The sequence below is a fragment of the Euprymna scolopes genome, chromosome 7 (genome assembly GCF_053919585.1).
Source record: "Euprymna scolopes isolate OS-2025 chromosome 7, ASM5391958v1, whole genome shotgun sequence".
NCBI lineage: Eukaryota > Metazoa > Mollusca > Cephalopoda > Sepiida > Sepiolidae > Euprymna > Euprymna scolopes.
In genome coordinates this window covers 103,334,108-103,360,098 of record NC_136488.1, presented here as the reverse complement: position 1 = coordinate 103,360,098, position 25,991 = coordinate 103,334,108, and the positions used below count along the sequence as shown (strand labels likewise).

Here is a 25,991-nt window from a genome sequence, read left to right as displayed (position 1 = left end):
ACAGTACAATAAAAAGAGAAAGGAGATGAGACTGAAAGAAAATCTGTATATGTACATATGTGTGAGTATGTGCGTAAGACAGAGAGAGAGAGAGAGAGAGAGAGAGACCGACCGACAGACAGACAGACAGGCAGGCAGATGAGAAATGGGATGAGAGATAAAGACAGAGAATGTTTGTGAACGAGAAATATAAGATCAACAGATAGAGATAGAGGTGTGTGTGTGTGTGTGTGTGTGTGTGTGTAACGAATGCAGAAACCTAGAAATTGTGTATGAAAAAGCGACCTAGCTAGATAGATATATTAAAGAGAAAGAGAGCGAAATAGCTATCTAGCTAGACAAATAGCTAGATAGGTAGTGTGGGTGGTTCTGAGATAGAAAGTCGTACACACACACACACACAGAGAGAGAGAGAGAGAGAGAGAGAGAGAGAGAGAGAGAGAGAGAGAGAGAGAGAGAGAGAAGGAATCACCCGGTTTAATCGGATATACAAATATCTCTATCAGAAGTTTACGCTTAATTTTCCTTGCAACATTTCACAAATTGATGAACAAATTGCGTAGCGAAGTCTATATCAGATCAAGGAGACAGACATAATGAATACTATTAGCTAAACGGTGGGAGCAATTTTCTGGATCTTCATCATGTCTCAGTCCCCATCTCTCCGGCCCCTCGCTTCCTCCTGAAATCATCACGACAGTCTGTTCCCTTCGGGCCAGGATTTGCGTTATTGATGCCCTTTGATCAACGATAGAGAGCTCGAATAAAAGAGATTTAATCCTTGGGACATCGGAACCGAAAATATTCTTATATCCAAGTATTTAAAAAGAGGCGGAGGCGAAAGTGTTCAGAGATCAAGAAAGAGTCGCTAATGTCTTTTTGTTGCAACAATTTACCGCTAGTAACAACACAAAATGAGTGAAGAACGTTCAATATTGAGCGAAGTCGAGGTTTATTTTACACCAGTTTAGCACAAAACTAGACATAATCCGACATAATTTAGAAGCTATTTTGAACTTACATTTGCTACAAAAATTTTATTCACTTCAAATAAGGCATATTGTTCCTGAAGCGTAAGAGACTGTTGTGATAAGGGTCAGATTTATAACGTAACATTTTTAATAGCAGACTAAACATCTTTATACGTGCGTGCGTCGTGTTTATACGTGCAGATATTTTCCGCGCTTTCCACTTCTGTTATAGTTGCTTCTTTTCGTCTAGTGGTTGCTATGGATATAAACTATTTTCATGTAGAAAGGGGACACAAAGAGACGTTCGCTGAGTTTTCTTTCAAGGTTAGATTTGGAGAGAATGTACTTAGTAAAACGAAACTTATGTTTCCATAGCTAATTATTTATTTTTAAGTTTCTAATTTAACACAATGAGTAACGAGCACGGACACACATCGATGTAACATTCGCCTCGGATTACAAGTTTTTTACATTATTGGCAGTGTCATGACTTCCGCGGGGAGACTTATTTCAAAAACCTTTGTTTTTTCCAACTCAAAAAAGTAACGTCAGTTTTCATTGATCGATACATGTTTTGTTTACTCTTCGACTTGTTATGCCCACTTCAACTTTACGTCACACATCTTTCATTCAACCTTGATAATGGTACTCTTTTACAGAACTGGGTTGTCATACACTCAGTGTGACCCTTGTAAAGATTCACACTAGTTAAAAATCACTACTGACGTAGGATCCCTAAAATGTAACATTAGGAAGGCAATCTGAGTGGGCAGTTAGGTAACACGGTGTTTGTTCACATTACATTTTGATTTCTACGTGTTGTTTAGTCGAGTGAATGTAGATAAAAAAAAAGGAATCCCAAAAGCTAGCTGAACAAGATAATAAGATATCAGATTAGAAAATCTTTCGATAATAGGAATTTCAACAGTAAAGGGGTGTGATTTTCCTCCTAGTAGGGTGAGTCAGGTTACATTCGCTTAAGGATACGAATGCATTAAGTTCATCGGAGCACATTCCGTAGAAGTACTTATAAAACAAGTACAGGGATGCAACACTGCAGCGAGTCGATGGAGGTTTAAGCTTTACAGATGATACGGGACCTATTAGGTTAGAGACTCGTTTTGTACCTTTCTAAAAGGGAGAAGTTAATGGTACCAACCCAGATGTGGCAATATTACTCTAGTTACAGGCGAATTGTGGTTTTATAGAGGTATAGGATACTGGCAGATTTGAGAATTTTTCTAGCCTGATAAAAAGAGTTTACCTTATGTATATTTGATGCCTGAGAATGTTGTTTGAAGGTTGGAATCTTGGAAAGGGTGCTATCGATCATAGTTGGAAATGTTTCTTATAGTTATTAAAGAAAAAACGATATGCCTTGGGACATTAAGTGTGACATTTTCAATATTTCGCGAGTAGATTTACCTTTAGCTAGGTTTTTTGTAATAGTACTCTTTTTCAGAACTACTCAAACCAATTTTACGGCTCATTTTATTGACGAAACAAACTGCCTTGTTAATAATCTACAGATTTTTCCTTTTCATATTTACGCGAGTCAGATATGATTAGGATATTATGTATTATCATATTCATTGGTACTCTATGGAGCGAATTAAAAATACTGAGCGTCTAGATAATAGGAACAATCAGATTTAAAAAAAAAATTCTTTGTCACCCCAAACAAGGAATATTGCCACTTGGAACGTAAAGGGATGCTATTCGATATCTTGTCTAACAAGAGATTATGAGGAGTTGAGTCGCGAGATGTCTGTTCACATTACATTTAAACTTATGCAGGTTAGTGCAGTCAGGCAAGCAGGAAAAGGGAGGGAATTTCAACGTATAAAGGTTCGAGGGAATACTATTAGAGTAGAAGATTTTTCGATCTTGTCTAACAAGAGATTATGAGGAGTTGAGTCGCGAGATGTCTGTTCACATTACATTTAAACTTATGCAGGTTAGTGCAGCCAGGGAAGCAGGAAAAGGGAGGGAATTTCAACGTTTAAAGGTTCGAGGGAAAACTATTAGAGTAGAAGATTTTTCGGCAATATAGGGATTTCAACAGTGAGGAAGCGGGATTTTACTGCTTGTCAGTTTAGTAGGGGTTATTTACACCGAGGGGGACACAAATGCTATAAGTTCATCAGAGCACATTCTATCAAAGTACTTGTAAAACAGACACAGGAATGAAACATGACGGTGATGGAAGAAGTTGGAGCATCGTCTATAGTGCAGGACATTACATTTCTTAAGTCTGTATAACAGTGCATTGTACGGCACAATTACGTTGACACACCGGTTCTCGCCAGATCAGCGAAGTTAAGCAACGTTCAGCCTGGCCAGTACAAGATGGGTGACTATTTAGAAAAGCGAGGCGTTGTATGTATCGCGAGGTATAATACCAGGTTGAGAAACTGGCGCGGCCTATACTTCTCTCGAGGGTAGATGAAACTCTCTTAAGCCGTGTTAGGCAACCCATCTAGTGATGGCGTCACGATAAAAATACTCTTGATAGCCCTGGCGAAGTATCAAGTATTCAGCTATCGACAAAATTTGAATTACACAACAAACTCGTATAGTGAGTTCAATCTCGGCTACGGCCACGCTGGACTGGACTAGATAACAGTGAAAGATTACCGGTAGATGCACCAGTCCAGATGTGGTGACAATACTCCCTGCATGAGTGAATTGTGGCTATGTAAAGGGATTTTTCAAGCATGAAATTAACAATATTGAAGCCGATATTCCCTGTGGTTGATAAGTTATTTGTGAATCACAGCTAATTAGATCAATTAAAATGAACTTTTTTTTTCAAACATAACTCAATTTAAAAAACAACGAATATTTTAGCATATATTTTGTGTAATTATAATATATAAGGAAAAAAGCCCCACGAAAACAAGCGTTGATTTACCCAGAAGAATTGATTGTTATCGTTATGAAAACTTAGGTAATGAACCTATTAAACATTTTTTCAATTATTTCTTCAGTAGTTTTTGTTAGAGGAAAGCACCAAACGTTTGTCCTTTTAATAGCTTCATATCATTTGCTTAGTGTTTCATCGTATAAATAGACGGCCATGTTTGTTTGGCTATGCCGGCACTATCTAATTTCATTTGATACGGTTGTCTTGACATCTCAACAAGGCAGCTCTGACACGGGGGACAGCATAAACAATAGTTGGTGACTGTGTCAAGCTTTTACGAATGGAAATGTTCGTTAATGTCAGTTTCACAGAGACAAAGCTATTCAACTAGTGTTAAGATCTTTTATTAAAAGGGACACATGTCTCTATTTTCGAATTGAACTTTTGTGCATGACATTTGAGAAAGGATAATATATATATATATATATATATATATATAGAAAGTTCAAGGCTATAAAAGTAATTAAAATTATGCTAAGCATAGGAGAGTCATCTGTTTTTATTACACTTGTCGGCTGCCGTTACAACGATTTGCTTTCATAACGATTGAGTTTAAAAATAATTATATTAATCACGTGACACGCAATTTTTGAATTAAGAAAATACTATGCCGTTTGTGTATCTCTTAATATTTGCCAATAATCTCATTTCAACTTTTAATAATAATAATAATAATAATAATAATAATAATAATAATAATAATAATCTCATAGAATAGAAAGAATGAAAATATGCATACATCATATTTTCTAAATAAATATTAACAATTATTTTTATATTGACAGACACAAGTGTTTCATAATATGCATACATCAATGTAGGAAGTGATAATTACTGCTAGTCAGGAGATCCGAACAAAGCCACAAAGTCACCCTTGACTCCCTAGGTTAGCATTCTACTTCAAGACAACCAGCAATAAACACAAGAATTGAGGAAAAGTAAGTGTCTATAAATGCTGAGTAAACAGTCAGAGAGTATTAAACAACCGGAAGTCGTAATGTTGCATTATATATATATATATATATATATATATATATATATATATATATATATATATATATATATATATATATATACAGCGAACACAGAACACAGGCTCCTTCAGTCTTTGACAGTCAATGGATACCCACGAAGCGGGTGGGCCTGCGCTTAAAATTTGTGTGGCAGGAAGTGCGCAATCTACAACCATACCTCTCCTGAGTCGACATTGTTAAATACCAGTGGAAAGTGAAGTGTATGTACAGAACTACTGGAAACAAATGCCGAGATAAGCGGAGAGCACATACAGCGCCTAGAATTTCCAAATGGTCACTCATCTGGTACTAACCAGGCTCAATAGCGTTTACACACCGATTCTCGTCAGATCACTGAAAATAAGCAATGTTAAATATATATATATATATATATATATATATATATATATATATATATATATATATATATACAGATAATCTATGTAAGCATTTGACGTCATTTTTACGCTTTCTGGGACTCTCCATGGGCTAACTAAAGTACCTCCGATAATCCCAGAGCAAATCATTATCCCACCTTGTTGGCGCCTTAAACGCTGATGACGATGTCGTCCACCCAGGACACATTCCTTTCTCCAGCCATCTGGGCCATCAAGAGTGACATGCACTTTATCCGTGAACAAAAAATCGGTTTTCATGTTGTCATCAGTCCATTTCAATCGGTTTTGTATAGAATACAGCTTTAATGGAGGTTTTGCCACATGCTTAACAGACTTTTTCACTTCGTTCAGAAGGCGACATCGAGTACTTGTTGAGATATTCTTCAATCCGGCTTGGTCACAGACTTCTCGACTTGTCTGCCCAGGGTTCTTAAGAACTTCATGTTTAATTTGGAGTAGAGAACGGCGTGAAACAACGCAAGATTTACCTTTATCAGCTATCTTACTTACCTTTGTAGTGTCCTTGACAAAGTTCTTCACAGTTTGATGGTACCTTCATACCATTTTCGATATTTCGAGGGTAGATTTACCTTTTGCTAGATTTTTTGTAATAGTACTCTTTTTCAGAACTACTCAAACCAACTTCACGGCTCATTTTATTGACGAAACAAACTGCCTTGTTAATAATCTGACACATCCCAAATACTGCGGATTCAGTAATTACGATGACAAGTTGTTTACATTGCGCGGAACAGTACGAAAATTTCACAGTACGCACAGCTCAGAATTGCCAACGTTTCCGAAGCTTTTGATACGAAACTGCCGGTAAGTTCCTGAAACTGGGAAAAAATGTTATCCCGTTAATAATTTGGGAAATATGTGTAATTAGGCAGCATTCCTGTAAGAAAGTTTTATAGTCGCTTTCGTCCATCTGCTTTTTTTATTCATGTACTTTCAACTGATTTTCTTCAGTCGTCTTCAGGCAGTTTTTGATTACTGTTTCGTTTAAAATCTGGATGCTTTTATATACTTCAGTTCAAATTACATTTACATTACTTAAAATAGTTAAGGGTCTCGTGTGTAAAAAACTTTCTTTAACGTGCCAAGAAAGTGGCCAAAATAAATGTACAATCGTTCAAAAATGTGACCTAAAAATGGTATTAAAGGCAGAGTTTTTTTAAAATTTAATCTATATATTTATAAAAGAGAAATTGTGCGTGTGTCTGTGTGTGTCACTACTCTGTCAATTTTCAGTCTACAGACTTGAGATTTGACATAAGGAGTATTGAGATTTGGGAAAATCTTTTTAATCGGTTTACGGCTAAAAATTCAGTTGTCAAGAGGCCAGGGTGCAACGATTAAATCTTTGAAAACTACCAAACTTCTCCGCCAATATTGGGTCTAAACACTTAAAATTTTAGATGTAGGTTACTTTGACATGAGTCTAGCATTTTAATTTGATTTGAGCCGAAAACAATAAATGTTAAGGGGTAAAAATTAGGGTCAAATAAACAAAAAATGACATCTGCGGTCTCTACCAAATTACTCAGCTAATTTTCGGTCTAAACATTTGACATTTTACATAAAGTGTATTCAGACATAAGACAAGCTTTTTAATCGCTTTTTTGGGGCGAAAGTTTAGCTGCAAATGGGTCCACGTTTAAAGGAGTTGACCTTTGCTTTCTCTAGCAAACTATTCAGCCAATTTTAGGTCTACACATTTGAAGTTTTACATAAAGGGTATTCTGACATGCAGTAAGGTTTATAATCAGTTTTTGGGCGAAAATTTGGTTGACATGAGGTCAAAGTTGAAAGAGTTTGCAGATCCTACCAAACTCATCCGCTAATTTGGAGTCTAAACACTTGAAATTTTAGATGTAGATTACCTGGAAAATAGTCAAACTTTTTAATATATATATATATATATAAAGCTATGAACAGTACATAGGGCCCAAGCAAAGCTGGGCTGAACTGCTAGTTAATTTATAAATTTGCATTACATACGCACACACACATACACACACACACACACACACACACACACATATATATATATATATATATATATATATATATATATATATATATATATATATATATATATATTTATATTAGATGGTTAGCTACCCAGGCACGTTATGTCGGACTTTTACCATGTTTTGCGCGAGGGCCGCTGTTGATTGTCAGCTTTCTATGAACTAATTACTTATGTGTGCTTAGATTAAAACCTTTGTCGCTAATATATTCCTGACATATCTTTGATATCCCCTTCATATGAAGTGTTCCCCATTGCGTTACTTATAAGAAATTAGTCAGCAAGCAGAGTATTTTAAGCACCGACTGGTCTTCCGATGAACATTTAGCCAAAAAAGTTTTCTTATGTTTCAAGCCCCGACTGGTCTTCCGATGAACATTCAGCTCTTGTGTTTTAAGGCCCATTGAGTCTTCCGGTGACGGAAATATTGGAGGACCTTTGGTAAATACATGTTTCTTTTATATCTTTCTGTCAGTTACATCATGTTTTTATTACAACGTCGTTCAGTTGTTAATTGTTCTATGGAAAAAAGAAAAAAAAACAACAAAAAAGACGAATCCCCAAAAATGATAAAATTCAACTATTTGGAGGTTTGTGTGATCCTTTCCATTTTTCTCGCTTTGTTGAATCTTTCTGCTTTCTGCTAGCCTGCCAAACCTCGGCAATTTTCGATCCAGTCGATAATCGTATGCACGGAAGATCTAATGATTATATTTGTTTTCTTTCTTTGGTCTATACCCGACCGAATATCATATGAAAACCCTCGCCCCCAGGGGTCTGACATCTGACGTGACACAGTTAGGTGGCGCTACTTCGATAGTGAACTCCCCTGCCCTTTGAACAAGCGCGATCCAAATGCTAGGACTGAAGTTAAACTCAACGGAACCGAATCGAAAATGTAATAGCTAGGAAAAATAAAAATTCCTCTAATCGAAAAAAAAATCTGCTTTTATTGAAGACAAAACAGATACTACATTTGATCATAAGCCATTTGTTTCTTTTGTCTTGCGTAGTTTGCTAATGGAAAGTTTATATGTTAATAGTGAAGAGTTGAATAAATGGCAGTTTGTGTTTTGGATATTTTCTAAACAAGCTTAGCAGGATGTCCATTGGCCGTGAATGGCACTCGATAATAAAAATGTGAAATGGCTTTGGTGACAAAAGCCAAGACCGCTGCTGAGCAATACGCCGGCTCACAATAAATATCACCTATGTTTTATCAGTGTCACTAAACATCGCTGGCGTCAACTTAAAACAACAACAAAAAATGCTATTAATTTAATTGAAACCATAAAATTGGCAGCTTTTTTGGACAAATAGATGGGCAGGAGTGATATATAAGTAAATAATCCGATTAAAAGCTTCTTTTCCTCAAAAGAAAGTCGAACTTCTATATGATTTATACAAAACAAAGTCATTAATTTTGTATTGCAAAAACAACGTAGTTTATATGTGTTTTCGAGTGTCTTTTGTTGAAATACTGTTTTCCACATATTTTCCCAGACTTTCGTCTATTTAGCTTTCGCCATTGTTAGCGATTCCACCTACACATATAAGACAAATTTATTGGCACGGTTATGGCAATATGAACTTGTGCCACCCTCAAATCTGAAAAATTCTTCAGTTTTAATCAAAAGTATATGGTCATATATAGACACAAGAATTCCTTTTTATAACGTTTAAACTGTTAGTTACAAACGATGTTTAAATCGTCGACACGTCGCTGTGTTTGATCGACTGAACAAACATGTTTGTCACAGCTTTCTCATTGATAAATTTTCATGAAAAATGGTGAGTACACTGCTTTCTGATATTTACAACTGCTCTGTTCTCCCAGGTGTCTTTAATTTACGATAGGCCAAAAGCAGTTTATGAATTATCCTGATGTTTTAGGCGACAACTGGGCAACTTGGGCGTTCAGCACGTTGTAGTTACCACACCACGTAGAAACCATTGTTTTCGATGGAGAAGTCAAAAATACTTATTAGACTATATCTTTGCCTAAACAGTATTTTTCCATTTAGAAAATGATGCTTATCAACACACATAATTCTGATTTGTACATTATTTTCAAAATTTGCGACAGTAAAATAAATGAAATGGTGGACCATAGTCAAGTGCGATTCGAAGGCTTCCTTTTCATTAGTTACTACACGAAAGTTTATAGGAAGGCTTTACTCATTTCCAAGGATTACTACCTTATAATGTTGTTTAGGGAGCATCAAATACAAGCTTTTGAGTCTTTGGTACGACTCAAAGAATTGAACGCCGGTCTTCCAGCCAATCAGCGATCACCCAAACAATATGTACATTTTGCTTGTTTCTTCACTTAAATAATTCTTATTTGTAAATTAATGAGCCGATTTAATTCAAATTTTATACAATTAGATCGTAATAAAATTCACGTGGATATTTATTAGTCTTATCATTTATATGTCAGGCGCGAGAATTATTGAGTGATATATTACAGATAAAGAGCTAAACAAAATAGGAGTTTTGAAAACAACTAAAAGCAATTTTACCAAAACGTAAACGAATGAAGAAGAAGAACAGAATAACCAAACCCGAACAAAAATACAAATTTGTGGGCAATATATGGGAAAGTCGACACAACAGAAATGCTGAATGTCTCGCAAAAATAGCAGAACTTCAGAAAATTGAAGAAGAAACAAAAGCCGAAATTAATGAAGAAAGTAAACACTCGAAAAAAAAAACATGTATCCTAGTTTTCAAAACTACTACTTTGCATGAAAGACTAATACAAAGCTTACGAAGATGCATACACGAAGCGAACATACTAGAGTCGACCATTAAAGGAATAATCATATTTAAAAGTACAGCAAAGGGAAAACGATCCCAAACCAATACAGATCCACAAACCGCGTGGAAGATTTTAACACTGCAACTGAGCAAACAGATTTTAACACATTTAATGACTGTGAACTATTTCAAAAATAATAAAAAGAATTCCGGAATGTGACAATAGAAACACATGAATGCTGTATATCAACAAAAAGATTCAAAAAGGGGCAAAAAGCAGAAAAAATATAGCAACAAAGACAAAGGGTTAGTGTAGAGAAGAATACGTAAGGTAATCATAAACAGAAAAATGGCAATATAGTCATAATGCAGTAATTTTCTCGTTATTATCTGTTTTACCATTTAAAGTCAATAATGCAATATTTAAAGTTATTTAATATTTCGTGGATATTCCTCACTCTCAAAATTTCTTCAATAACCTTTAGAATTTCCACATTTTTCAATGGTCATATAAAAATAAATAAGTTATGATGAAGTCAAGAATATGCCAACAATCACAAACGTTTATAATATACGGTCTTGTAGAAAATATAATAAAATCTATAACATCATTTTCCTCCCTCTTTCTCTTTCCATCTTTCCCTTTATACCGCCATTTTCCGTTTTCTATTCCTTTGTTTGCCTATTTCTTTCTCTTGTCCGCTCTTCTCGGAGAACATGTTCTTTTTTAATTCAAACACATTTGTATTATTTTTTATTTATTTTTAATATCATGACCAGCATCATCACATATAAAAAACACATTACAACAGTCAACTTGACGCACATTTCTTTTTAATTTAAACACATCCGTGTTGTATTCCCACGTATCCTTCTGGTTTTGACAAATTAAATATATTCCAACAATAATCACAGACATTTATAATACACCACGCACTGCCAATGTCTGCCAGAATCATCTTTGTATTCATAACTAGGTTTTTCTATTTGCTTGCCTCCTCACAAGGGCAGAATTAGACATTAAATTATTATTATTATTATTATCATTTTTTTAAATCTAATCCCTTAAAAGGTTACTCTGGATTGGAACAAAAAAAATTAAAAACTGTCTCGGTCTAGAAAGATTTCACTGCAGGAAGACAGACTAGATAAAATGTAACACCAGAACCTAAGCCGCTATTTTCATACATTTTCTAACGTGATTTTGTTGCGATTTGACACATGTTGATGATATGCTGAACTTAACATGGTTTGAATTGTGTTGCCTTAGCTCGAACTTGTTATTAGATAGGCATTCAAGATCTTTTGTACAAGACTCCCTCCAGAAAATACTAATACCATTTCAAACAGACAAAATTCGGAATATACTATGAAAGTTTTATTAATTAGAATGCTTGAAATCCATGTCATTAAGTATTTGCATAAAAGAGATGCTTTCCTATATTTTTCCGGCACATAAAATCACGCAAGTAGTTGTGCTTCTGAATTTATGAGATGAGGATTGATTGCATTCTTTCTATTATTCACACTATTTTTCTCATCTTTGGTGTCATTCGCACAACATTTCGCCGGTGCAACCCCCGATCTTGTCGAGCACGGAAATTTTGTTATCCATCTCGGGAATCTGCGCGAAATTTCGAACAGTACCTTTTATTTAATCCACATGGGATCCGTTTGAAATTCCGTGCAGATTCCTGAGTTCGACAGAAAGATGCCCGATTTTGACAAGAGGCACCGGAAGAAGATTGGAGACTACATCGATCGAAATAGTGTGCGAATACCACTCAAGGTGAGAACAGTAGTTCGAATAATCGGAATAATACGAACACAGATAGCTGTACCATTTCGTGATGCACCACAGCGGTGTTTATTTTGCTTTTGTACGGCGAGAAATAAAAGTCTAATCAAACTTTGGACCTAAACCCGAGGCCTAGGCTAATCTTGATCCTAACCTGACACATGTTTAAACGGGATTTATAAAAGTATGTCACGGATTTATAAGCTCATTGCGCATGACCGGTGCGGCAACTTTTTTTTTTTTTTTAATAAAACTCATTCTCCTTTAAATGGCGAGCTCTTATATAAAAAAATATAAGTATTCCAACCTGTAAGTGTCAAATAATATTACAATCCAAATCAAAATTTCTTTGATTAACCTTGGAAATTTCCAGCGCCTCGCTTGTAATATTGAAACAAATAAAATAAATAGTAATTTACTTTCTTCCTATCGAAAGAAGATGTGACACAAGGTCGGAAGATGGGGAGAGTCAAGTCAGCGCTCCTAAAGAAGGAACACTTTGACCTAGCAAAAATTGTCTGAACAACCCGTCAGCATTTCATGTTCATGGCGCCTCAAGAAGTAAGCAATAAATTTACTCCACCCGAATACCGAGTGTCAAAGCTTGGAAGAATAGACCCCCTAGGTACTGCCCAGGTGGTATACCTTAGTCCAATAGGTAATGAGCCATAATAAATTAAGATGAAGTCAAGAATATACCAACAAAGATAAAGGTTTATAATATTGTTTTATGGATAGCCCAATGAAATCTATTCTCTTTTACTCTCTGTCTCTCTCTGTATTTCCCCCTCCTTCGCTTCCTCTTTCCCTCTTCTTTTAATCGTTCTCATAAGATTGATAAGAGCAATTGCTTAATTGTGTCTTGCTTATTTTTCTCGCTTATAAACTATTTATCGGAGCTCTAATAAATCGTTGTGCGCACACAAACCACATCTCACCTGCACACCGCAAGCAGCACGACCATATATGCACCCGACCACCACCACCGCCGTCGCTATTACAACGACTGTCCGTACGAACAGCAGGTAAAAAACATATGTTCCGACCTACTTTTGCTCTTAACCGACGACGGGCCGAGCGGTTAGATATTGTAGGACTTAGTATGCTGTAAGTCATAAGCCTTGAAAGTCGAGCTCCCGTTGGTCAACTTGCTGGCCGACAACAGAAATAATACCACAAAAAAAAAAAAAAAAGGCGCGAACAAAAGGAATATCTATATCTTCACCCCCAATCTTTCTTTATTTCTGATTTTGCATTTGTTCTTTTTAACTTACTTCAACTTGAATAGAAAAAAAAAATTACTGTTTGCCTGTTTGCTAGAAAAGAAAAACACACACACATACAGACGTCCTACGAATGTGTTAGTGTAAATTTAACCAAATCTCTTGGTTGACATTCTACAAATAAATCATCGAATGAAGAAAAGAAGAGAAACAATTCATATTCGACGTTTTTGTTTTTTTGAGGTCGTATCTTAATATCACGGATAACAGAAACAGGGACTTATATTCGTGTTTTAAATGTTTACTGTAAAATGGAGCGCTGCTATTGTTAAGGATGTCATGCTAATGCTTACTTCTATTTCCCCAGTGAATGAGGACATCGCCGCTGCTTGAATTACTTTCAAACCGACAGTTTTCTATTTCGTTATTTATTGAGCAACAAAAACTATAATAGAAACCAGAAAAGGAAGGAACCTTTAAAACATATCTCACCTCAAGTCTCGTTAAAGCACGAAGTCTCGTCTCAGCTACGATATTTCGTTGGCTTTTAATATATTGACAAACATTCTGTACAAAGAATCAAAGACACAAAACAAAAGACAGAACGAAAGAAAGAAAGAATTTTGAAATTTTCGGATGTTGTCCTGTGTTAGTTATTGTCAAATCACGTGAGTACGTTTTTATTTTTCTATTAAATTGGTGATCGTTCTCCGAGATAAACGTAGCACAATGCCAACGATAAAGCTCCACGCCTCACGCTCAGTCAATAATTATCTTTTTTTGTAAAAGAATATTTTTATGAAGAAATGTACTGGTAACTCTTTTGAATCATAAAAAAATCGTAACTGAATTTAATGCATTTCTGTACACAAAGCTAAGTAGACTGCATGCGTGTACGTCTGCCGCTGAATCACAGTTTAACGATTGATAAAAAAATCGAAGAAACCGCAGACTCGGAATCAGCACGTTTGGTCATATATCCTTACCGATGCCAGTTCCTGACCCCTTTTTAAAACGAATCGCTGAAAATTAAAAAGTACGTAAAAATAACATTCGAAACAAATGTTCCGACATTTTTAATGGATTTTTTTTAGTAGATCAACAACTAGAAATCATCGTCTGACACATTGTTGAGTTTAAAGACAAAACAGTTCTCCGCTAAAAATACTTAAAATTCATTTTCACTAGTTTTACTTTAATAAGGCTTTCTAATTTGATATTTCTGTTCCTTTACGCTTCTTTATTTATTCTAGATTATCCAACTATTTTAGAGCTATGCGGAGAGGTAAATGTCCATACGTCGAATTCATTTAAGTATTAATTCCAATATTTTATACTATTGCGTGGTCGAATTTCACACAAGTCGATTGATTTTTATTTTATACATAAGGGCACAATATCTGATCACCTCTGTCGGACTTTCTTTATCTGTTTGGATAAACAGAGACTAAACAGATCCCAACATAGACAACCAGATGTTTGGATTTGAAACCGACGGTAGCAATGTTGTTTTGATCTTCTGTAACACACACGCGCGTGCGTGCGTACGCACACACGCATATCCTTTGTTACTGAAATTGGCAAGAATCAGTGTAGTGAGGCCAGCTTTACTTTATATCTTAGATAACGAATACGACTTTTTTCCCCACTTTTTTATCAGACGCATCTTTATTAGTGATGCCCTTATTTAGAAATTTAATAACCGTTAACGTTGGTTTCTCTGATCACATTTAAATCTGTCCGCATGCCGCTTTTTATACAGCAATTTACATCCCCGCACTTTCAATGTCAACTTAACTTCTTAAAAATTAAAATTATTATATTTTGTGGAAATACATATTAATACATATTTTGAAAATAAAACCTGTAAACAAGATGTTAAGCGGTTATTATTATATTTTTAAACGATACTTCAGGTAAATACTCATTTGTCAAGATATTGAGAGTAGAATGTTTTCTGTTTGTCTTTCTTCATTTCTTCATATCTTATTGCTTTTGTATGTCTTAAGAATCGAAGAACTAAACAGTAAAAAAGATAAAACAGCCCTGTCCTCGGTTACTTGATAAACGGGTGTTACTCCGAAATATCGTTTACTATAGAATAATAATCATTTAACGTCTTGTAAGCAGTTTTTTTTCGATATGACGTTTTAAAAATATAGTAATTCTAATTTTCAGAATGTCTTTAATAAAGCATAACTTTTAAATAAAATGAAAACAAAGTATTTTATCCTTAGTAATTGTTTTTAATTTAATCGTTTAATGAATGCGAAGGAACAGTATTATAGTATCCGTTCAAAGCACAGAGGTCTATATGGATTAATAAGCAATAATATTTAATGCAAAATAAGCACAAAGATAACCATATTAATCTATCAATTTGGCATAAAGCACTCATTCTACCCCTAACCGGCAATAACTTTAAACCCCTCATATATATATATATATATATATATATATATATATATATATATATATATATATATATATATATAAAGGAGATTAGAACAATAGTCTAAAGAGCAGAGTGTATTTTAATGTAATAGTAAAATTACTAATTTGATTAAAATACAGGGAGAGAAAAAGTGCTCGTTGTAATTTAGATATATAATAAGCTCGATACTTTTAATGCTAGCTTTATTTATGGTGTCTTTTACATATATTAAAAACCCTTCCCAATACTTTGCTGATGAGGAAACTTTGTTTGTTAAAAATACTATATGTAAAAATTATTGCCCGTGGCTTAATGTCTACCACAATAAAAACATTGTTTTACGAAACGATCGTACAAATTATTGATTTTGTTGTTGTTCCTTCTTGTGAAACGGATTTTTAATTTAATTCTAGTTTGAATTTGAAATTATCAATCACATTACTGAATATATATATATATATATATATATATATATATATATATATATAATCTTTCATAGTATATTCCGAATTTTGTTGAATTCAGCCACTGTGATGAGTCGTAGACGACGAAACACGTGTCAGTGGATAATTATTTTTTTAAAAATAATACATATGGCGCTCCCCGTTTAGGTAAAAATGCACTTTCGTATAATTCATTTCAAAACAAGTATCGCAAAAACAAAAACAAAACAAAAACAAAACAAAACAAATAACACACACACACACACACACACACACACACATATATATATATATATATATATATATATATATATGTATAAAACTGAAATTTTGAAATAATTTCAGATTACAGGTTGTATAATACTGTAAACTTAATATCCCTATAAATATTAGTATCAATATTTATAAAACAATCACCCCCAGATAAAAAAGTTAAATATACGAAATAGAGCAAACGTATAAATGAAAATTCGGAATTAAATTCTTTAATTAAAAAAAAATGACAAATTTATTATTCAACAAAGAATACGAAATTTTAAAGCCTTTTCCTTAATTCACGGATTTTCAATAAATGACTCATCTCATTAAATGAAATGTTTTTTTAAGCAAAAACATGTATATTTTATGGTGTAGTTATGTTCAATAAGAAAATAGTGACACAGTCGCAAAATTCAAGACAATGACCAGACCAAATAGAGAGTTTAAAAATTATTTTGCTAAAAAAAACATTTTCCCTGATGAGATGAGCCATTTATTGAAAATCCATGGATTAAGGAAAAACAACTTTAAACTATTGCATTTCTCGTCGAATAATAAATCTGTCGTAAATTTTTTAATTTGCAGAATTTAATTCCGCGCTCGCTCGCGCGTGCGTGTGTATACGTGTGCGCGCGCGTGTGTGCATTGTAAATAAAATAAGTTACATTTTCAGTTTTAGGTCATTCGCTAGGCAAAATAAACGGAATATGCACTATATAATGTGAATTTTCATGAATTTGCTCCTGTCAAACGTTTGCTTAAAATATTTGGTCATTGCTTCTCGATTCGATCTAAAAATAGCAATCATCAGTCAGTGCATTCAATTAGTTTGAACTTTACAAAATGTCAGCATTAATTTGGAATATAATTTTCAGACATATTTAGTCTTCCTTGCAGGTTTTAAATTCAAATTCATATTAATTTCAAAACTAATTTCCCTGCGATAAAAATACACGTCATCCGAACAAAAAAAAATGTTGACATTTTGAAAAGTAAAAAAAAAATTTTCCATTTGGTTTTATTTCCCGCTTTTTTGTTTCATTTGTTTTCTCTCAAACGGAATTGTTTTGTTCTTTCTATCTAACTTAATTTCATCGTGTCAAATTCTACTTTCTTTATTTGTTGCATATTTCACGAGAAATCTATAGTTTCTTTTTATGAATGTCTACATTATTTAAAGATCTAAACAATTGTTTATTTCATTTTATAAACATTTTCTTGTAATTGTTCTTCACTTATTATTTGATTTTTTCACCTTGTCTGTACATGACTCGTTAAAACTCGAGAGAATATTCTCAAAATGTCTTATGATCCACTTTTGTTTTTTAAAACAAAAACAGAAGAAGAAACAACTCTAAATTTCACAAAAATTAAAAAAAAAATGTTTATTTATGTAAAGTTTAGAATTGTCAAAGTTCCTTTGGTTAAACATTAAAGAAAGAAAAAGAAAATAGTTTATTAACTGTAAAACAATTTTACTTGTTTATGTAAAATACAGAATATTGTTGCATAAAATTCTTAATATAATAAAAGAGTGTAACTTGACGAATCGCATACCTCGTTCGTTAGATAAAGAAAATGTGTTATGAACTTATTATTTCCACAATCAAACAGCGCTCTCCTTTCTCCAAAAATAGGGCGAGACATGAGTTTAGGACTTACAATCGACGGCTTTCTATGGTTTGTGTAAGCTGCAGCATTGTTTGGTTATGGCAATAATTATATATCATCTCACATTCAAAACAGTCTATTATAAATTATTCAACACTCGTATTTCTCTCGAAAACATATGATATTACAGCTATAATAAGTGACAACATAAAACAAATAAAAATACTATTCAAATTATACAAAGAGTTACAAATACACGTATCCTATTTTAGTCGATAGATGTTTTCAGTTAGTTATATTTTAATCCGATCTGAGGATCTCCATTAAATAAATATTCTTTCATTGGTTACATTAAATGCATCAAAGTACTTCACTTTGTATTATACTAGCACGGGTGCCCGGCTTTGCCCGGATGTTTGGAGGTGTATACTGAGCAAAAAAAACAAAAAAAAACAAAAAAAAACGGTAATTTTTTAAAACTTTGACCCCTATTATGACCCCTAAATATTTATTGTTTTGGGCTCACATCGAGTTATTAAGTTAGATCCATGTACAAGGAACCAATATCTAAAATGTCAAGTGTTTAGACCCCAGATTGTCGGAGGAGTTTGGTAGAGTTCTCAAAGGTCAAATCGTTGAACATTGACCCCGTAACAGCGAAATTTCTGTCCGAAACCCGATCACATCGATTTTCCCAAATCTCAGTACCCTGTATATAAAATTTCGAGTCTGTAGACTAAAAATTGACAGAGTTATTGCGTAGGGAAATGTACACAGACACACACTCACACACACAGACACGTTCACTTTTATAGATATATAGATTGGTTAGTATAAACCAGCCAACTTAGTCCATTAATTTGATTGGTAAACAAACAATCAAATGCATCGCATACACCGGATCCCTTAATTCTACTACTTTTTATATAAGGTTATAACTTCAATCACATATATACCAGAAACACAAACATAAAACACGAGACTTGGTTACAGTATTCTATTAATATAGCGATTCAAAATCATAAAACGAAAATCTTTTATGTTTCGATCTATTTTGCGAACGTTCTGTAGCGAGCACTTGCGTCGTCGTCGTCGTCGTCGTCGTTGTTGTTGTTGTTGTTGTTGCCATACTTCTTCTTCTTCTTCTTCTTCTTCTTCTTCTTCTTCTTCTTCTTCTTCTTCTTCTTCTTCGAAAAGAAAGCAGAAAGAAATTCAAATAGATTCTTTTAATTTATCTTTCCCGTGTATATATTTATTTCTGATTTATATTATCGCTATTTCTAGTGACATGCAAATCATCCTGTCTAAACCCTGCTTCGTCTCTATAAATGTTCAATCACATTTGTTGTTTATATTTTGTCGCGTCGTTAATCTGTACCCTTTCTTACTTTCATTGGTTAATAAAAAGCACTAACTTTGTCGATTACTTTATTAACAACACTGAACTGAATCAGTACCTTTCATAATGAAGAAAAACTATGAAACTTTTATTAAATTCTAGCTAATCTGACCTAACGTTGCCCAAGATTATCTGATTGCAGGAGACTTTAACAAATGTATTTTTTCGTAGTTATCTAAATGCTTGAGTTTCTCGTGTATGCTTATAGCAAAAACCATTGATAATAATCTCTAAACATAATGTAACCGACAAACAAACAAACACACAAACAAACAAAAACAAAACAAACACAAACTGCAAGGACGAAACCCATCCAAGCGAAAATAATGCGTAGTAGAACTGTAATAACCATCGTCATAGCCAATGACTTAAACAATGTCAACTGTAATAACCATCGTCATAGCCAATGACTTAAACAATGTCAAATTTTTAGCTGTTAACTTAAACAATGTCAACTTTTTGATCATCCGATTGATTATTTTGAATAGATTGACGCAGGCGGAGGTAACAAAAACAACAAAATAGTAATATGCAATTTTTAATTCCAATTTTTTGGATTGAAATGATTCGAAGAATTGCTAATTTCTATTATTTAAACTAATGTTATCATCTCGATTATTATTTATACAACGTTTCGACCGATGTAACCGCCGAATTTATCACGTGTATCTTTTTGGAATTCGAAAATCTTTATTTCAATCTAGAGGATTTATACAGATCGCAAACAGCCCCATTGATTAATTCTATTCGACCGTCCACACAGATTTTTGAGTCGACATAAAGATTTGCGAGTTCGACAAAACATACCCGCTGAAGTCAAGAAGGTCGAAAGTTACATCGACCGAATCGTTGTGAGAATAACATTGAAGATGAGAACTGTAGTTCGAACAATATAAATGATACAGGATGCAACTTGTTTCGCAAATCTAATCTTTTCATACAGGAAGTATTTTTTATTTTTCACCGTTAATGTTAACGTCAGACGCAAATAGCATTCAAGTTGACAAATCAACCGTTCCTTCTGAGTAACCAATTTTCATTTGTTATCGTACCATGTAATTGATATTATAATAATGCACTTCGCTATAATTTATGGAAAAAATACTTAATCTGGTCCAAACAACTTATAATATGGAATACTTTTTATGTATTCATCTAAAAATAAAAATCACCAACGGGTAATTAATATATTACTTAAAATTACAATTTAATTTTTTCTGTATAAATTTAAAAAATTATACAAACAATGAAAATCAACAAAATGTCTTGAATGCATTCCGAACAACGCTGAGTATTTTTTGTAAAATAATAATTCATCAATTACCGAGAAAAAATCCACTTCCGGATAAGAGTTAGTTAGATTTTCAATTAGATGATTGAATAGTGCTATGGAAATATTGACGATATGACAGACATTTGTTGACATTGGACTTGAAAATAACCATTTTCTAGTGTGCATGAAAACATTCTTGTGGTAACGTGATCTTGGAAAGAAAGGAGTTCCGCTTGTTTTTGAGTATACAGGGACAAAAAAGGAAAGTTATTTTTAGTGTTGGTAGGAATACGAATCTTTGCTAAGATCGTCTTACGAGGGACCAAAGCTATTTTTAGTGTTGGTAGGAATACGAATCTTTGCATAGATCGTCTTACGAGGGACCAAAGCTATTTTTAGTGTTGGTAGGAAGACGAATCTTTGCTAAGATCGTCTTACGAGGGACCAAAGCTATTTTTAGTGTTGGTAGGAATACGAATCTTTGCTAAGATCGTCTTACGAGGGACCAAAGCTATTTTTAGTGTTGGTAGGAAGACGAATCTTTGCTAAGATCGTCTTACGAGGGACCAAAGCTATTTTTAGTGTTGGTAGGAATACGAATCTTTGCTAAGATCGTCTTACGAGGGACCAAAGCTATTTTTAGTGTTGGTAGGAATACGAATCTTTGCTAAGATCGTCTTACGAGGGACCAAAGCTATTTTTAGTGTTGGTAGGAATACGAATCTTTGCTAAGATCGTCTTACGAGGGACTAAAGCATGGAGCCTAGTCAAAACCCATCGACGGAAATACCATAGAGAAAGACGAGCAACATTTCTTCTGTAATAAAGAGGATGCAGGGAAGAGAAGCGATCATGCCCACTAGATTTTTGTCGATTTTGTACTTTCTCACAATAAGAAAAAACGTTCTGAATTGCCCCTCCACAGCTATGATAACAGTATTGCATATCGGTGAATCCTACTCTCATACAGTTGCAATGAGTGTAAGGTACCTTTTAGTGTGATAGAATGATTAAACAGTTTTCCCCGCAAATTTAGTAACGGATATGATATACAGTTAGTATTATATAAACATGGGTATATAGTTCAAGCAACTTGTTTGTAGGTGTATAACACACGACTTTTGCAATTACACTACTGCAAAGTAGCATTGTAATCGTAAAAACCACGAACGTCAAATTACTTTTGCTTTCTAAGTATTAGACGTTTTGTTAACGTTCCTGTTTTATCTATGTTAGTGTAAATGTATAGAAACTTCGCTGAACAGCCGTTCAATAACTGAAGTTTTTTAAATAAATGTATGAGTTTATTTAAGCTAGAAAAAATTACTAAGCTGATTTGCTAGAACATTATCAATCTGTAATTTGCTAGAAAAATTTAAATCGATTTCATCGACTAAATATTTAATTCGGTCATAATTCTTTCAGTGGTATACACTGTGCGAGATTCACTTTTTGTTACAAATGGAAAATTTGAAACGGTATTTAGACTCTGTTTTTATGCTTCTTCCTGTCTTTACATTATGGCTGCGTATTAAGAAATGCATGATATTTTTTTAAAGCCAGAAATCACTTTCTATTTGACAGTTTAAATACTTACCAAAGCAAAATAAAAGTGTCTCTTTCTTTTATGAAGAAACTTCTTTTCATTTAAAGCAAGATTTCACTCTATATTTGACAGTTTTAAATGGTTCCCAAAACAGAATAAAATGTCTGTTTTTTTATGAACAAACTGATTTTTGTTAGTGGTGAATGCTTTTCTATTCACTAGTTTTAATGACCCCTCATCCCTACAAAGTTAAACCGGCTGTTCCGTGTCCGAATAGTGTGTACAAGTTTTAAATATAGGGTTATAACTTTAATCACGTATATACCAGAAACACACGCGAGAATCGGTCACAGTATTCTATTAAAAGACTTTATGGTTTTGAGTCGTTATATGATTCAAAATCATAAAAAGAATATCTTTTGAATATGTTAAGCCAATTCTTCGAACGTTCGGTAACAATATGTAATCCTAATTTTATTATTATCAAAAAAGAAAATATATTAAGAAATTTAAATAAAATCTTTTGATTAATCTTTCCCGAGTCTATATTTGTTTCTGATTTGTTTGTTTGTTTTTTGGTGGGATACGTAAATTCAAACGTCTCACCTCATCTCTACAAATGTTCTTTCATACTTTTTCTTTATATTTTGTTGGGTCATTAATCTGTATGATGGCGACGTCATTTATGTGCATGGTGTTAGATTGACCGGCTTAATGTACATTTAATTGTTTTAATAAATTAAAAGTTTTATTTTGATATGACTGATGCTTGCCGATGAGTCGAAAATCTGAAGATTGTTTGAACGCGATGTATTTTACAGTTTCAGTATATGTAGCTGATGATTTTCACAGAGAAGATCTACCAGGCCGATAGTCAGATGTAGGTGTCTGAAGAATGCATTTAATGCTTTTCTGAAAGTTTATTTTAAACTAATACAATATAGTTAAGTGAGTAATGTATAAATAACCACAAAAGTGTAACAAAAATGTAACTCATTATATTCGGAAATCAATTTCGAATCGACGATTAAAATGCATTATACGATTAAACGAGAGCGTAAAGTTTTAAAATGATCTTCAAATTTCAAGTTGTAAAAATGCTATATATATATATATATATATATATATATATGTGTGTGTGTGTGTGTGTGTGTATTAAAGAACACGTGGTAAATGCAAACAAAAGCGATTTGAAACGTTTGCACCTCACCAACATATGTTGTGTGTAAATATATAACAAAGAATGGTCATGGAATTGTAGAATAAGTAAGCGTAAATATAATAAGTGTTTGAATATAATTCTTAAAACGTAGTTATAATATAAATATCTGCAAGAAGTAATAACTTGAAAGTATAAAAGTCGTTTAAACATTTCCACCTGTCAAACTATGAATCTTGCAGAGTGTATACTGCCGAGAAATTTGTCAGATCAGATGTTATATACAGTTAGTATTATATGAAACCGATTGGATTTTTTTCTAGTAAATCACACAGTGATAATTAAAAAACAACAACAACTGGCTAGTCAGAATTAAACAGAGTTTAGGCTTCTATTTAAGTGTGACTTTAAAAATCTGACAAGGCAACCTTATATGTTAGAAGATAAGACATTAAACTGGGTCACTGACATTTATGGGTTAGAGAAAAACTTATACTGATCCCTTACTCTTCTAGGTTAAGGGAAAGCATTAAACTAGATCCTTTATTTTCATAGGTTAAGAGAAAGCGTTACATTGCGTTCGTTATTTTTATTGATTAAAATAAAGCAATAATCTGAGTACTTTACCTTTATAGGTTAAGGGAAAACATTAAACTGTGCCTTACGTCTGTTGGTTAAGAGAAGGTAATACGAGTCTATCCGCATTTGGATTTAATTCCTAGGATCAACTTTATCATACAAATATATACTACTAAATGGTATACCCCTCTCTATTGATCAAATGACTAATCCGGATTACCAACAACAATATACAGGATCCGATTGCAGATCATTAACAACCGAATGGTATTACAATACGATCGGGTGTTATTCACCTCAGACTGCTATAAACATATTTGTTTGATATTCTACCTCGAGCCCAATTCTGTTAACACGTCACAAATTGCTCAATGGATATTTTGCGTCTTAGCTTCTTTTTCTACTTTCTGTCTTGTAGGTTTAATAATAGGAGTAACTTACTCGTAAACACAAAAAATATAACAATGTTTTGGGAGATTTTGATGTTTGTTTTATTTTATCCAGCAATTTACAACAATATACATTTAAATGGGCTGCAGTTTCCTACACAACCCCGTGGGGGCTGATAAATCTAAAAACGATACCCGCTTATTTCGACATCGTAAGCCCAAAGGAAAGCAGAATTGACATCACTTCTCTGTGACGTATTTTTTCACATGACGTCATATCCTGTGACGCAATCATAACTTTAGTATGTTTACGTCCAATGGAATGTTTCACTATTCTAACCGTGTGTTTACTCTAGCCTCACATGAAAAACTATGAACATTATCTGTCCACACCCTTCTCTAATTGTATTACAATATCCTGAGCAAGTTAAAAATTCAAGCAAAATATTTTTTTTATTGTAACACCAAATCGCAGTCTCTACCGAGACTTAATCGGGAATTTCAGCATTAAAATATACTAACAAATAAAAATAAAAAGATGGTTAGTGAAACCGTAAGCCCAAGTTCGATAGTGATTTAAGATTAAATATATATATATATATATATATATATATATATATATATATATATATATATATATATATATATATATATATAACTCGATGTACGTGTGTGTACTGTCTGTGTGTTTCCTATATAAAGAAAAGCTCAACGATCCTAGGAAAGAATTGATATCCTCCCATACATCTCAGTGTAGTAGCCAATGATAAGGAAGCTTTCATGTCGCCCTCGAATAGTTTCGGCCAATGAATTTTACATTTTTATGACACAAAACTACATTTAATCTGTCCTGAGTTAGAAAAGAGAATCCTTGCTTTACTTAGACAATTTTAAAATTTTTCTCATCCATCAGAAGCTGCACTATGATACTTAAAAACAATTACTTTGTATCTAACTTTGCAATCATAAGATGAAGTAAACTGAAACACGAAACTGCATCTTATGATGCTGTCAAAATTGTGAAACTTTGGTGAGTTTGTACATATTTGATGAACTTCATTAAGAATAGAAACACAAACGACGAAAGCTGTTTTTATATATGATACAATAGCCACTTTCCTCCCCAAGAGGACAGAGTTAGACATAAAGTTGGTTTTTAATATGGGAAAACCCAGCTTCGAAAAAAAAAAGCCATTATAAATTGGAAAATTTTTTAAAAATTATATTAGTCTAGAAGGATTATACTTTACTGACAGAGGGTAGAGAAGAGGAATTATATTATGAGAACAGATAGTACCCTTTGATATTAGCTAAAAGTGTTCACTTACTTTAGTTGTCATTGTTCTCATGTTAATTCGCACAGTCGTAGTAGTTGTCAGGATTGGATTGATTAAATATCGTTTAAACTATATTTATTTTCAAAATAGCCGCTTACCTCCACGCCTACAAAACCGATTAATCTACACACTATTCTTCTACGTGTGGTTGCAATATAAAACCACCCAAGAACAAATGTTTCTCATGGCGCAAAACCCAACAACCAACAAGTGCCGTTGCCGGTTGTTTGTTGATTTCTCGACCTGCGCACTCGACCATGGCTATTACTGCCCTCATTACGCAATCAGATAAGTTAGTTCTTTCTATAAAATTTTCTTGATACCCGTCTCTCGTTTGTACGTAATTCGGTCAACACATGAACGTGTTTTTATAGTTTTGTATACTGTTTAGTCACCACTATTCAAGGCCAATAGCAACTGAAGAATAAAAGTTTAATGA

The 25,991-nt window shown here is 33.5% G+C and overlaps 1 protein-coding gene and 1 long non-coding RNA gene across 2 annotated transcripts in view; one reads left to right on the top strand and one right to left on the bottom strand.

Annotated features, from left to right (window-relative positions):
• LOC145279868 (uncharacterized) overlaps positions 1-25,594 on the bottom strand; it is a 73,840-nt gene extending 48,246 nt beyond the window's left edge. Inside the window, exon 1 of the long non-coding RNA XR_013868477.1 lies at positions 25,544-25,594. This is a non-coding gene — a long non-coding RNA (uncharacterized LOC145279868). The remainder of the gene's footprint in view (positions 1-25,543) is intronic.
• LOC145279867 (uncharacterized) overlaps positions 12,794-25,991 on the top strand; it is a 106,600-nt gene continuing 93,402 nt past the window's right edge. Inside the window, exon 1 of the mRNA XM_080131314.1 lies at positions 12,794-13,792. The gene's annotated coding sequence lies outside the window, so the exon portion shown is untranslated. The remainder of the gene's footprint in view (positions 13,793-25,991) is intronic.